General features: G+C 44.4%; 1 protein-coding gene across 3 annotated transcripts in view; it reads left to right on the top strand.

Annotated features, from left to right (window-relative positions):
• The window catches only part of PXN (paxillin), a 66,170-nt gene that overhangs the window by 23,602 nt on the left and 27,755 nt on the right, over positions 1-14,813 (top strand). The gene's annotated exons all lie outside the window — the stretch shown is intronic.

Genomic DNA, 14,813 nt, shown 5'->3' with positions numbered 1-14,813 from the left:
GCGTCGAGCCGGGGGCGGCTCCGCGGTGGTGCCGCCGAGCGGCAGGGCAGCGCGTGCAAAAGGGAGGAGCGCGAGACAGCGGAGGAGGAGGAGGCCGGCATGTCCGGGCAGCAGCAGCAACAACAGCAGCAGCAACTCCCGGCGACGGCTCCTCAAGCCCCGCCGCCGCCCCCTCCTCCGCCCGCTATCGCCGCCACCACCACAACAGCCGCCGCCGCCTCAGTTGCCGCCGTCCCTCAGTCCCTCGCTCTGCTGCCTCCTCCCACCCCCAAAGCTTGGAGGTTCCCCGGCAAGGGGGAGGGAAAAAACTTTCACTTTCGTGCTTCCCTCCCGGCGTGACGCTGCGCGCTGACGTCACGGGGCTGTAATGGTGGTGTGCCGCAAGATTTTTTTTCATTAAACAGGTGTGCCGTTGCCCAAAAAAGGTTGGGAAACACTGGTCTAATGTTACAGGGGACTCACAAGCTTCCTCTGTGATGTTTTAGGTGGTCCTAAAAAAAGTATTGTACTATGGCTACATTTATATTCCCCTGTCCTATTAGACTGGCACAGCAACCTGCAATTAAAGTCTTCGGTAAAAACTGTGGGGTAAGATAATGGTTCTGATTTTACAAATGAGGAACTAATGTTTGTTTATAGACTCACAGGGGCCAGATAGGGAGACCTAGTTGGCCGCATTCAACCCTGGGACCTGATGTCCCCCTCAACTATATTAGATGGCCTCCATCTATTGAGTGAGAAATGAGCACCAGCTCTTGGAGAGAGGTGTCTTTCTGCAAGACTAAATAATGTTTCTGTGCAAGAGGTGGGTCTTGAAACTGTTTCCTGGGCACATTTTGTTTATAAATCTCTGTCCAAAAGAACCTAGTAGAATAAACAAACATTTTGTTTCTTGTAAGTGAGCACACAGCCCTGTGAAGCAGTGGAGGGATTGAACCTTGTGGGGCATGCGGACAAAACTTAATTCAGGTGGAGAGTGCCAAGAGAAATGGAGCCAAAGGGGGCTGCTGAGGTAGTAATGCTCAGGGAAGTCCTGAGGTTTCAGAAGGAAGAAACTACCACCGCCTGGAAATCTAAGAGGGCTTCCCCCCACCAAAATAAAGTTCCACAGAGGGGGCTGAGTATGCTCAGTAGCCATGGAATGTTGAACATCAGTTTATCGTAAGGAATTTATCGTAAGGAGAGCAGAAGTAGAATGACCTAGAGCTCCTTACAGATTATAGTATCTTGGAGAAAAGTATGGCTGGCAGGAACACTTCTCCTAGGAGAAGAGCTTAATAAAAGCTCTGTTGGATCAGGCCAGAGGCCGATCCAATCCAGCATTATATTCTCACAGTTGCCAGCCAGATGCCCCAATGGGAAACCTGCCAGCAGGACCTGAGCTCATCAGCACTCTTCTCACCTGCAATTTCTTACAACTGAGGCTGACTGCCTCCCACAGTGGAGCAAGAACATAGTCATCATGTTTAGTAGCTGCTGGTACCTTTATTCTGCTTTATGAATGTATCTTACCCTCTTTTGAAGCCTTCCAAGGTGATAGTCATCACTACATCTTATGGAAGTGAATAAGTCCTTCCTTTTGTCTGTTTTGGCTCTTCCAACGTTCAGCTTTGTTGAATAATCCTGAGTGTTTCTCGTATTATGAGCATGAAGAGGATGCATTGCTTGTTATTTTATTGCAGGGTCCCCCTTCAAGGTAATAGTGATGTACGCTGCCATGCCCTGGGCACATTGTGTTCCTGGTCAAGGTTTGGCAGGAGAGGGAGAAAGCTCTGGGGTTTTTTTGGGGGGGGTCCCTCTCTATGCACTTGACAGTGTCAGTACGAGGGACTGGATGTGGCTACTGTTTTACCTGTTTTGTATTTCTGGCCTCACTTTGCAAGGGTTGGCTGTAACCAGTGCAACACATCCTTTCAGCAGACCTGGCAGAACCCCAGCATGACTTTGGGCAAAAAGCCACGTCTGCTGCAGCTGCATTGGTACAGCCAGTCCTCTTAACTGTATCCCACAATACAGTTCCTTGTGCTTAGAAATAAACTAGAGACCTTCTGATGCTGAACCAAGAGTGCTACCCAGTGTTGACCTTTCTATAAGTGGGTAAATATTCTAAATTTAAAAGCTTCAAACTTTTAAAGTTAAGCAGATCAAAAAGATGGTAGTGAGCATCCTTTCAGATACAGGAAAAAAATTTAATCTCAGGCATTATTCTTACATTACAATAATTTATATTAAAAATGATGACAGAAGCATATTTGTTTCTTCATTAACAAGAATTAGAAAGTTTATCCAGGGCTAATGAAGTAGCAGGTGCAGGCTGTTTTGTTTTTTTAGTAGGGATAGAATGCCATGTTAGAAATGTTAACTTGAGTCAAGCAATTGCTTCTTAAGACAAGTTTCAAGCTACTTTAACAATAGCAGGGCTAGTGGAATATACATAGTTATGATATCCAGGGCAAGTTAATGTGCAACTCTGTTTTAAATAATACTCCACATGTGGTCCAAGAGCATCTCTGTAACATCACCTATGATTGCAAGGACACCCTTTGTCATGGCATGGCAGGTAGATTCTATTCCAAACATCCCTCACTTTTCTCTCTTTAACTCCTTAAGAACTGGGGCATTATCTGGAATCTGCCATGGAGTGAGATTGTTAGACTGGAAGGGACCTGACCTTACCTGCACAGAATTCATCTTTGCCTTGTTAGCTCAGTGCAACTGGATGTTGGCAACTGGTTGTTTATTTTTCTGTGTAACTGCCTAGTTCCCAGTGGTGATTACCAGTGGCTGCTGTGTGAATATGACAGTTGCTGTTAATATTCGGGGGGGGGGGCATTAGCTCTCAGCTCTCCCTGGGATGCAATGTAAAGCCCTGATTCCCTGCCTGTCTCACGAGCCCTTGTTTGTGTGTATGTAGAACGTCTTCTTTACAGAGTGAACTGAGCAAGGCAGAAAGTGTGCAGGAAATGGGAGGGCTGCTGCAGTTTATTGCTGTTGCTTGTTGGGGATAACTCTGTTTTTGTGCAGGAAGGAAGTGCTGAGGTAAGAAGGGGAGGGTGCAAACTGGACTTCCTTTAAGCAAGGATGAAGAGGGTGGGGGACAGACAGCAACTGTGTGGAAAGAGGAGCAGGACAAGGGAACTTTTCTCACATCAGCTTGTTGATCCTTTCAGATGTCCCAGAGTTGGAGAAAGTTATCTCACTCACAGTCAGGCTTTCAGTAGATTGGGGATATTTTTCATTTATTTTTATTATTACATTTATATCCCACCTTTTATCCAAAGTGCTCGTGGTGGCGCTCGTGCGTCTTCCCCTCTCCATTTTATCCTCACAATAACCCTGTGAAGTAGGTTAAGCTGGGAGACAGTGACTGGCCCGAGGTCACCCAATAAGCTTCATGGCTGAGTGAGGATTTGAACTCTGGTTTCCCAGGTCCTAGTCCAGGACTCTAACTACTACAGTGGTACCTCGGTTACATATGCTTCAGGTTACAGACTCTGCTAACCCAGAAATAGTAACTCAGGTTAAGAACTTTGCTTCAGGATGAGAACAGAAACCGTGGTCTGGCGGCGCAGCAGCAGCAGAAAAAAGTGGTACTTCAGGTTAAGAACAGTTTCAGGTTAAGAACAGACTTCCGGAATGAATTAAGTACTTAACCCGACGTACCACTGTACTCTACACTGGCTTTCAGGGTGATTTTTGATGCAAATTAAAGTTCCTAACTCAGGCGTTGTCACTTCCTTCTATAAATTACAGTCTGCTTCTTGATTGCTATTAACTCCAGGTGAGAGCTGCCCTAGCTGGGTTTGCTGTGAAGCATAGGCATTGAGGAAAGAACTGTGTGCTGTATCCATCATGTTGCTGTGCCACCTGGTGAAAAGCACCATTTCATCACTGGCTCTACAGTTTGGCAGGGAACACACTTTTTATTTTTTAATCCACAGCCTTCTTGCGTTACCCAGTGGCGCGTGGCTCAGGCGTGCTGCAGGTCCTGTGGTAAGTGCCGCCCCCTGGGTAACTGGCACCCAGTGCGCCCCACCACTAGCTATGCTGCTGTCTGAGTTAACTTCACTCCTCTTCTGTGTTGGAGGAGGCCTTGTTAGTTCCCTGAATTCTCTCTCTCTCTCTGTTTTTCTTTTTGTGAGAGCTCAAGGACATGACAAAGAGACAATGTTTAGAACTGGTTGGTTTATATATAGAGATGACTGCTACTACTTTTCCATGTGGAAATTCAGCTTCCAACTTGGTTTGGATAGCTACTGTCCCTTTCTACTTTCATTCTATCCCAGGGTCCTAGGTTTCCATTCTGATTTGAGTAATCCTCTCTGGGCAAGCCTACTCCTTTCAGGTAGGAGAGGATCCAGCATCTCTTCATCTGGGTTGGTTCTTTTAGCAGAGGCAGCAAGTGTCCGTCCTGAACGAATGCTTAAAGTGATAAATATACCCACGCCTCCCATTCCTGAACAGTTGCTCACCAAGTAAAACTGTCTTGCCGGGGATTGGGTTACTGCCTGGGATTGTGTCCTCCTTAAATGAGTAGTGAGAGCTGGGGAGGGCCAATTTACTTTGTGCAAAAGGGGTGGGGAGTAGGCTGATGGAGTCTGCCTTTTTTAATGTGAGGGTCTATTTCTGTCTGAGGGTCTCTTCTTTGCTCACAAGGACTTCTTAAATTCAGTCTACCAAAAAGATGCCATTCTAAATGCTTCTGTGCTTTCAGGACTTGTGCTAAGTGTTGGGAGTTGAAGCTGTAGAAAGCTGTTTGCATTCATTCTGTTAAGCCTGTAATGAATGAATCTATAGTGCAGACAATTCTTCAGCCATTCTTTTTTGTGGGGTGGGGGCATATATATTGTGAGCATTCCTTTTTCCCCTCACTGCAGTTAGATGCACAGATTCTGCTTCACATGTTACAGACAAACTTGTAGAAGCCTGGTATATTTCCACTTTCTGTTCCTCCTGTATTCCACAACACATAAGAAGAACCCTATTGGATCAGACTACAGATCAATCAAATGCTTGTTGGTAGGGCTGGGTGATATATGGATATGTTGTCCTAAACCAGCTTGAAGTCCATATCATAATATTGGTTTCATAATTTTTGACCTGGCAAAATATTGCAAATCGTATACAAAAATCACAATGTGTGAAAAAAAGATGAAGGCAGCCAGTGCTTCTGCAGCCTCTGTTAACACTGCTGGCTCTGCAATCCCCTACTTCCTGCAGTGGGCAGTGAATCACAAGAGCAGGTACTGGAACAAATCACGATGTGGGGAAAACTGTGAAACCAGCCAATGCCTCTACATACATAGCTGTCAACTTTTCCCTTTTCTTGCAAGGAATCCTATTTGGAATAAGGGAATTTCCCTTAATAAAAGGGAAACGTTGACAGCTATGCTCTACATAGCTCCATCCTTATTTCAGTTATTGTGATATATTGGTATATTTAGCTGGTGATATATCACAATGTTGAAAACCAGATATCGCCTAGCTCTACTTGTTTGCCACACTGTCCAGTTAGATGCTTCTGGGAATCCCATAAGCAGGACATGAGGACAATAGCCTTTTCATGCTGTTGCTCCCCAGCAACTGGTGAGAACATAAGAAGAGTCTGCTGGATTAGGCCCATCTAGTACTGCATCCTGTTCTCACAGTAGCCACTCAGATACCTGTGAGAAACCTGCAAGCAGGACCCAAACACAAGAGCACTCTTCCAGCTACTGGTCTTCAGTGGTATATTGTCTCCAAACCTAGAGGTCGCATATAGTATAATGACCACTGCCATTAATAGACTTCTTCTCCATGAATTTGTCTCTGAAGCTTTTAAAGCAATCCAAGTCTGGTGGATATCACCATCTACCCACCACAAGTGGACAACGCTACACTATGCATGTGAATCGTGTGGCCTCCAGTCATGTGTTCTGGTCTCACTGGGGTTTGGGTTGACATCATCCATTCTCCTCCCACCCCTCCAGGCATATCCTTTGATAATGTGTGGGGCTCTTCCTGGAGTGTTAACAAAATAATTGTTGGAGTGAATTGAGTTGACAGCTAGGTATGCACACAGCCTGAAACTCCTCTGATCTGTTTCTATAAATGATGGGTGGAGGAATATGGTTAACGTGGGAGGGGGCAATTTCCAGCATTTTTGTGTGAGTAAGACAATGGCTTTATGTTATAAGCCAGCTGAGTGGGTAGGAGGCAGACAGCTTATTATTTATGCTGGCTGAGCCTGTGCAGTGTAGGGTGGGCTCCATTATGCTCCTTCATTGCACTCATCTTGTCCTTCTAGCAAGGGCATTCCAAGGATGCATAGGAGGTTTCTGCTCTGGGGCGGGAGTTTAAAACACTGTAGCAAGTACAGCCTTCAAGCTGTGTGTCAGCATAAAGGCAAACCACCCCGTTACAGTCATGCCTCATGTTGCGTCCGCTTCAGGTTATGTGTTTTCGTGTTGCGTCCTGCAGCAACCCAGAAGTACCGGAACGGGTTACTTCTGGGTTTCGCCGCTCGTGCATGCGCAGAAGTGCAAAATCGCACTGCACGCGTGCACAGATGCAGCGCTTCAGCTTGCGTCAGTTCCATGTTATGGACGGGCCTCCGGAATGGATCCCGTCCGTAACATGAGGTTCCACTGTACAGTGGTACCACGGGTTAAGTACTTAATTCGTTCCGGAGGTCCGTTCTTAACCTGAAACTGTTCTTAACCTGAAGCACCACTTTAGCTAATGGGGCCTCCTGCTGCCGCCGCGCTGCTGGAGCACGATTTCTGTTCTCATCCTGAAGCAAAGTTCTTAACCCGAGGTACTATTTCTGGGTTAGCGGAGTCTGTAACCTGAAGTGTATGTAACCTGAGGCGTATGTAACCCAAGGTACCACTGTAGTAGTGTTTCAACTCAAGGCTCCTGGAGAAACATAATTACGTAATTATCTGAAAGGGCCCACGTAGCCTGGAGTCAGTTATCCATGAAAATAGTCTAGAAACAGCAGCTAATGCAGAATGCATTGGCTATCTAGATTACTAACTGGGACAGAATATTGCAATTATATCACACATGTGCTATACCAGCTGCAGTGGTTCTCTGTTTCTTAGTTCAATTCTGAGTGCTGGTCTTGGTCTTTAAAGCTGTTCATGGCTTAGGACCAGGGCAACTACGTGCCTACCCATATGTTAAAACTTTCAGTAGAGGATCTTCTGTGGCTGCCCTGCAGGGAGCTGTCTTGTGTGCCTGGACCAAGCATCACTGTCCCTTCTCATTGGCTCTCCCTTTTGAGTCCTGTAGAAGGCGCCATTCAAAAGGTAGTCACTACATTCTGGGAGCCTCCCATATACACAAACACATATACAGTGGTACCTCAGTTTACAAACTTAATCTGTTCTGGAAGTCTGTTTTTAAACCGAAACTGTTCTTAAACTGAGGCACCCTTTCCCTAATGAGACCTCCCGCCGCCGGTGCCCTTCCACCGTTCGGCTTCCATTCTTAGACCAAGGTAAAGTTTGTAAACCAGGACACTACTTCCGGTTTTGCGGAGTTCGTAAACCGAATAGTTCGTAAACAGGGCTGTTCTTAAACCGAGGTACCACTGTATATCTATAAAGGTAAGATGAGAGGAGGGCAACAAGTCCTTGAATTTCTTTCTTTATCTTTTTATTAACCTTCATGTAATTCCTCTACATTCACAGAATACAATACACTGTGTGTGTCTCTTGCATGCTGCATACGGTCATTCTTCAGAGAACTGGTCTGTAAATGCTGCTAATAATTTGTTAGAAATGAAATAGCTATCATTGGCACTATTTTTCTCTGTGTTTGGCTTCACTGCTTTTATAGAGAAATCTGGGAAATGTAGGAAAACGCCTTTTCCTTGCTTATTCTGCCTAAGGTGCCTGCATTCTTGGCTGGCAAGAACCAACATGCAAGGATTACTGAAAAGCCTGCAGCGAAGTGCCTAGAATGAATGAGCTCTTCCCCTGTCTGATATGAGGGAATGTGTGCAACTAGGAACATAGTGAAGGAATGTTTACTGTATAACTTGGGGTCACTTGTTGAGTTTAAGTAAGGCACCTCTTACTTCACCTGAAACTTGTTCCCCCACATTTTTGTAACATGCCCTCGTCTTAATATAGGGATGGTTTTATGCCAGGCGCAGCACTATTTCACAACTTTCCCACTGTATGATCAGCCAGATACATTGTTCTAAAACAATGGTAGAATCTGCTTCATGGTACATGAAACATATATTGCACCTGCTACCAGAGCCCTAGCATTACCTGGATATTATCTGGAGGTAGCTCAATTGCATATTGATTTTGTACAGTTGAGCAACATCCGGTTCAAAGACTAGGAGCTGGCAAGAACAAATAAACTAAGACTTTAAACAAGGGCGCCAGGCTCCATGCTCAGTCAGTCATGTAATGCTCTGGATTACCTTTTGTCTATCACTGCCTCTCATGGTCAGTTCTCTCTCTCTGTAAAAGAGAAAAAAACCACTGACCCACCTTGGGGTTATGAGAATAAATAGGAACTGTATTTAATATATTTCCCATGCAAAAAAATTATATAGAAATTATTGCTGCAATAAAAGATTAATTTCATAATGGTGGGATAAATTAAGGTCTAGATGCTTGGGCAGAGGCATATTTTTGGGGATATTTTGCTCATCAAAACCTTTTATCAGGAAAACCTCTAAGCCATTATTGCTTTAATGATATGGGAAATATAAACGCTTTCAAAATAAATGGGGGATATCATCACCAAACCAATCTATATTGTGCTGAAAAATGTGCAAATGCACAGAACTCTTTATTTGGTTAAGCAAACTGGTCTGCATTCCCTACAAGCATTTTCAGAGTTAGCCTAACTTTGTCATTTGTGAATCCATACATGGCTGATGTTGTGGTTTTGTGTTTTTTTTGGAAAGGTTTGGCTGCAGCCTATGACCTAGCATAGCTAGAATTTGCATTTGATCCAGGTAATTTGCCCCTGTTGGCACTGGTTGTCTGTCCTTCAGCTGCCGTGCCGCATATTTTCTTCTCATAGTGAACACAGACTGTATCAGTTGGCTCCTTCAGGACTATTAACATTGCAGTCACTGGTTATGCTTCAGCATAATTTGTCACTAGCCCTTTTGATCAGATCCCACGTGAGAGATCAGCACCCAGTATTTCTTCTGTCCTCTTTTACTTCCTATTCCTTAACAGTGGAGCATGCTGCTAAAGTCAGGAAGGCAAAGGATGTGGGGTGGAGGAAGTTAATGAATAAACCTGTGATCTCCGCCACTTAACTGTTTCATAGGCTGGGCTTTCAGTGTTCACTTAGAAACCTCTCCTGCTTTACTTTGCCTGCGTGCCAGATTGCCAAGACCAAAGGAAGGAGATTTTCTCTTCAGTGGAAAACATGTTGCTTAAGAATCCATCTTTGCTCACCACACTTTTCTACTGGCTGAGATTGCAGATCTAGCTTTGTTTCTGGCTGAAGACCATTACTTTGCATTTGTTTATAATGTTATATATAATGCATTTATATAGAAGATCTGCTTGCTGGAGGAGAAAGTAAGTTGTATCATAAAATGAATGAAAACCTAGAGACAGCTGCTTGGAACACAAACTAGTCTAGGTTGCCATGTGGCCTAAATCCTACTACACCAAAAACCCTCTACAGTACTTTTTTATTTACATAGAGTTGCATCCAATAATAGCCATACATAAAGTACATCCAGCGAGATTAATGGACTTTACAAAATTAGATCCACCAATCTCAATAAGTCAAGTCTGAATAAAACTTACTTGGAAGCAACCACATATATATATATATATATATATATATATATATATATATATATATATATTCATTTGCACAAGTCATTTACATTTAAATTATATAAATCCAATAAAATAAAACAATCCTTCAAACTAATAACAAATCACTGAAGAACAGTTACTAATAGCATTAGCAGTCAGGCCTTCTGTTCCAAACCACTGCTTAGAGAATTGCCTTCACTAGCTACCTTAAAGTATAAAAGATGTGTCAGTAGGGAGGAAGTTCCCTCCTTTTTAAGCTGCAACTTAAAAAGCTGCTTCCCAGGCCCCCACACTACTTACTTTATACTGTACTGAGGAGGAACCACCAGGAGGGCCTCATCTGTTGATCTTGGAGCTTACCTACCTACCTACACAGGATGCCTGTTTAGAGATGGTGCCTCTTAAGGGACACAGCTGTGCCCCCTAACTTTTACTATATAATGCATGTTCACAACTGCCTTTTAAGCAATAGTCATTTCTTGCCCGCCACATTAACTTAAGCAGTAAATTCTAATTGTCTATACTGGGGGGAAAACATTATACGTCTAGCCTACCTTACCCTTTGGACTCTGAGAATTGCAGCAGTATCACCCAAAGCTATTGATAAGGCACTGCACCCTTCAGAAATCATTCATGAACAAATGTGAAAAACTTGGTAAGTAACTTTTTGAAAAAAAGTTAGGGAGTCAAGCAAATTGTCTATTGTGCATCACTTCCAGTTCCAAGCAAGCCTGTGTGACGTATTACAGAGTCATTAATCACTAAAAAGGTCAAAGCAAAGCAGTGTCAATCGCCAGAGTTCATCATATGTCAAGTACTTCTTAGTAAGAGCTTGGGTCACATCCGTGCCATACATTTAAAGCAAATGGCTCCCCCCCCCCCCCGAATCCTGGGTGCTGTAGTGGACATCTTACAGAGCCACAGTTCCCAGCACCCTTAAGAAAAACAGTTCCCAGGATTCTTTGGGGGTGGTGGTGAGCATGCATGCTTCAAATGTATGGTGTTGTGACCATGGTCTCAACAGATGTTGGCTGTTTTTACTGCTAAGACAGCTGTTCCTCTTTGATTTACCTCTGACTGAAAAGGGAAGAAAAGCAACTATCCAATAATGAGGACTTGTGTTGAATATGTGGGATATTGTATTTGAAAAGGGCACTCCATCTGACTACAGTATCTTATGCCCAGGAAGACAGAAATAATTGCAGTTTATTCCAGAATTCTTATCTTTCAGGCACCCTAGAAGGAAACAGTGCATAAACTGCCATAGAGGTGTGTCCAGCTGTAGCTGCAGCAGAAACCTAACAATGTGAACAAACACTCACTGGGAACTAAGTTTCATCCTTTTCAGAGACAATATTAAGCATTTGTTTAAAAAATAAGGGAAAAGGGCAGTGGAGTGGGAAAATGTGCCTGCATCAACAAGACTGCATACAGGCCAGGCAACTCCATTCCCCTCTTTCTCTGGACTGTTGACCTTTGCAATCGAGAATTCCTCCTTCGGTAATTCACAGAGTGGGGTGTGCGTGTGAGAGAGAGCATGAGCGCAAGAAAACATGATTTGATAATCATTTCACGAGGAAAGTTTTTGTCATTCAGAGCCACACCTTCTCTGATAGAGCTTGAATCATAAACTGTGTACACATAGTCACACATTCAAAGAGCAACAGTATTAGAACAACTGCAGCTTCTTGCCCTCTTCTCTGAGGTATGTATTCTGCGCCTTGGGAATCCTTGCTGCATATCGTGTTCCTTAAAAACAAGTCCTCTTTCTAGGCTGTTTTCCAGTTATGTACCCTGAGGGAACTGAGGGGTTCACAGATGACCTTAGAGTTCTTCTAAATAACTTGGAGCCCCTTTAGGCTTAGGTTATGTTCACTTGTCGTTAATATGAGGATGGCAGTAATCGTGTTAGCCTGGTTGTTTGAAAGGTATGTTGTGTACTGAGATGACCTCTTGTGGGGAAGGACTGTGGCTCAGTGGTAGAGCATCTGCTTTGCATGCAGAAGATCTCAGGTCCATTCTCTGGCATCTCCAAGTAGGGCTGTGCATGTCTCCCATCTGAACCCCCAGAGAACCTCTGCCAGTCAGTGTAGACAAGTCTGATAGTTGATCAACTAATATTGGACTCTGTTTATGACTGTTTCCTTTGTTTGTCTTATAGACAAACACATTGACACCAACATGTAAAAATGCCTGTGTACAGTGGTACCTCGGGTTACAGACACTTCAGGTTACAGTCTCTGCTAACCCAGAAATAGTACCTCGGGTTAAGAACTTTGCTTCAGGATGAGAACAGAAATTGCATGGCGGCAGCGCAGTGGCAGTGGGAGGCCCCATTAGCTAAAGTGGTATCTCAGGTTAATAACAGTTTCAGGTTAAGAACGGACCTCCGGAATGAATTAAGTTCTTAACCTGAGGTACCACTGTATTTCTGATTTTTTCCTTCACACACATGCAGCGTGTGGTTTATACAGGCAGTACTCCTTACTCCCGAAGGGAGCGTTCTACTGTGTCCCTGGAGGCACTCTTTTAGTAATCTAATTAAAACAACGCCTACAACATCCTTGTCTTGAAAGACATGCAAGGTGCTCAGACGTTACTTCACCACTCTTCGCTATACATGGCAAGATTTTATATGTGGGCTGAAGCCTTGAGTTGGTGTATACTTTAAAGAAGAATTTAATAACCTGTGACAGCTTCATCAGACGAGCTGGTATATTTATTCACCAATGTGTTATTCACCTAGAAATGAATCCGTAGGTTGCAGGGTCCTCCAACCATCAACTTACTTGTTTATTGAAATCTCTTTTAGAGAGAGCCAAGGGAGATAAATAAAGCATGCAGAAGCAGATACCCCATTGCAAAATCTCCTTGTCTGAGTGTTCAGTTTTGTATGCAGTACAGAGACATGGGTATGCAGTGTTGAGGCACTCTCCTGATCGGGCCACGTAGGTGTGTGTATGCTGAGTATCGTCTTCATAATTGGGTGAAGAGTAACCTAAGAGGGCAATAATGTTTTTTCTCCCAACTCTGAACATCTAAAGATTGCTTTATGCACAACATCTTTCGTTAATAGGTGCTATTTCTGCATAGGAAATTGCACATAGACCTTAACAAGTGATGAACATGAAGACTTTCCATCTGCTATGTACAGCAAAATACGTGTATGCCGACATCACATGCAGTTTTGTGCCCATAGTTTCCTTTATGGCTGTGATAGCAACATAAGAGGGAGTTCATAATCAAAATGTCCAGAAATTTGAGTTCATATGGGGACTTCCGAGCAGCTTCTGAAGCCAGCCAGAGTGAACTGCTCCGGGTTGCTGAGACTGCCGCTGCTGCGTTTCCCAGGGACATTAGATGAAATCCGGGGACATTCCGGGGATGCAATTTGTCTGGGGACTTATTTGCAAATCCTGGGACTGTCCCCGGGAAACGGGGGCGTGTGGTAACCCTAAGAGTCCCCTAATTGTTCCCTAGGACTTCCTTCTCAAAGCCTGGGAAGCTTCTGCTCGGCTTAGGAAGGAAGGTGCAATGCTCCGATGGGTCTAAGAACCCTCCCTCCACCTTCCCAAAGCCCAGGAAGCTTTGGGAAGGAGGCAGGAGGGCTCCAGTATCCTGTCAGGGGCCTGGTGCCTTCTTCCAAAAGCCTGGGAAGCTTAGGGAGGGAGGTGATACTCACAGGCATGATGTGGCTCCCCACCCCCATCGCCCTCGCCAGCTGGCACCTCTGATCCTACAAAAAAAATCACCACATGCCATTGATAGTTAGGCAGACACTGGCCTAGAAACACAGCTGGAAAATGAGCTTTGTGTGACTCAAAAGCTTACTTCTCTTTTTGAAACCTTAACTGGTCTATTGATAGCGTATTGTCTGGTTTGCCTTCAACCTTTCCTGTGCTCCATTTCTCTTTGAGAGTAGCCTGACTTGGCAAATGTCATCCATTGTTCTTTTCCTTGAAGCGTCTTTTTACAGCGACTCTGGCTGGGATACACTGCAAGTTGCTGTAGCTTGTTATGCTGCAGACAAAACCTCTCATCTGTTGCACAGTTTCGCTTCTTGCACTTTTCTTCCTCCCTTACTAAGCAAGGACAGGCTGTGCTAGCTTAAGTATCCAGATTTCTCCCTGCCCCACTTTGCCTCTGCCTTTTTTTGAAGGTGCATTTTTATCTGGGAGAGGCTTTTCCTCCCCTTCAGGAATTTGCGATCTGACTCAGCATGTTGAAAGCTATTTGCAGGAGGCACAATTGCATTTACCTGGCAGGGAACTGATTTCGTGTTAACTCTTTGCACCTGGGAAGCAAGTTTGTGGGCCGACAGAGTCCTTTCCTAGATGTCTTTGGATTTTGACGAAGAAAAATCTTTCCCGAGATCTCTGCTTTGCACAAGGCAGTGCTTGTGGCCACGTTTTGAATGAGTTCATGACACAGAACTAGTAATTAGTCTGCTTCAGACTTTGGTGGGTTTGTCTCAGAGAGAGGCTTGCTTAGGTTCCTCTTTAGCAAAGCTGCAGGGGCTGAGGAGTCATTACTATCTAGCTTTTCTTTGGATCTTCAGGGTGCTTTGTTGTTGCTATCACCTGCTGTAGTGTCTTGGTCTGTTTACTTTTTTGTAAAGGTAAGGAAGGTTTTATTAATTGTGTTGGTGCTGTGCTGGAAAGAACAGCAGGTTTCTAGAGACTTCGTTTCCGACAGTATAGTGAAGCTCGTTGAAGTGCTTCATTCAGGACAGCAATGCCTGTTGACTTGGCTGGGAGGAGTGAAAGAAAGTGTGTAGGCCCAGAGGAATGTTTTTCAGTCTGAGGGCTGCATTCCCTTCTAGGAGACCTTGTGGGGGCTGCAGTGGTGGGCAGGGCTGCAGGCAAGACAGAGCAATAGAAGGCTTCGTTCTAGCCATGCAAAAAATCAGGTTTCTGCGTACACACACACACCCCTGCCCAAATCACACATGCATGTACCTTTCACTCCTGGTGAGCAAGATGCATTATCACCATTCAAGTATGCATTCTAGCCAGCAAA

Source organism: Podarcis vaucheri, assembly GCF_965113315.1.
Source record: "Podarcis vaucheri genome assembly, chromosome: 16".
Lineage (NCBI taxonomy): Eukaryota > Metazoa > Chordata > Lepidosauria > Squamata > Lacertidae > Podarcis > Podarcis vaucheri.
This window is presented reverse-complemented; position numbering and strand designations above follow the sequence as displayed.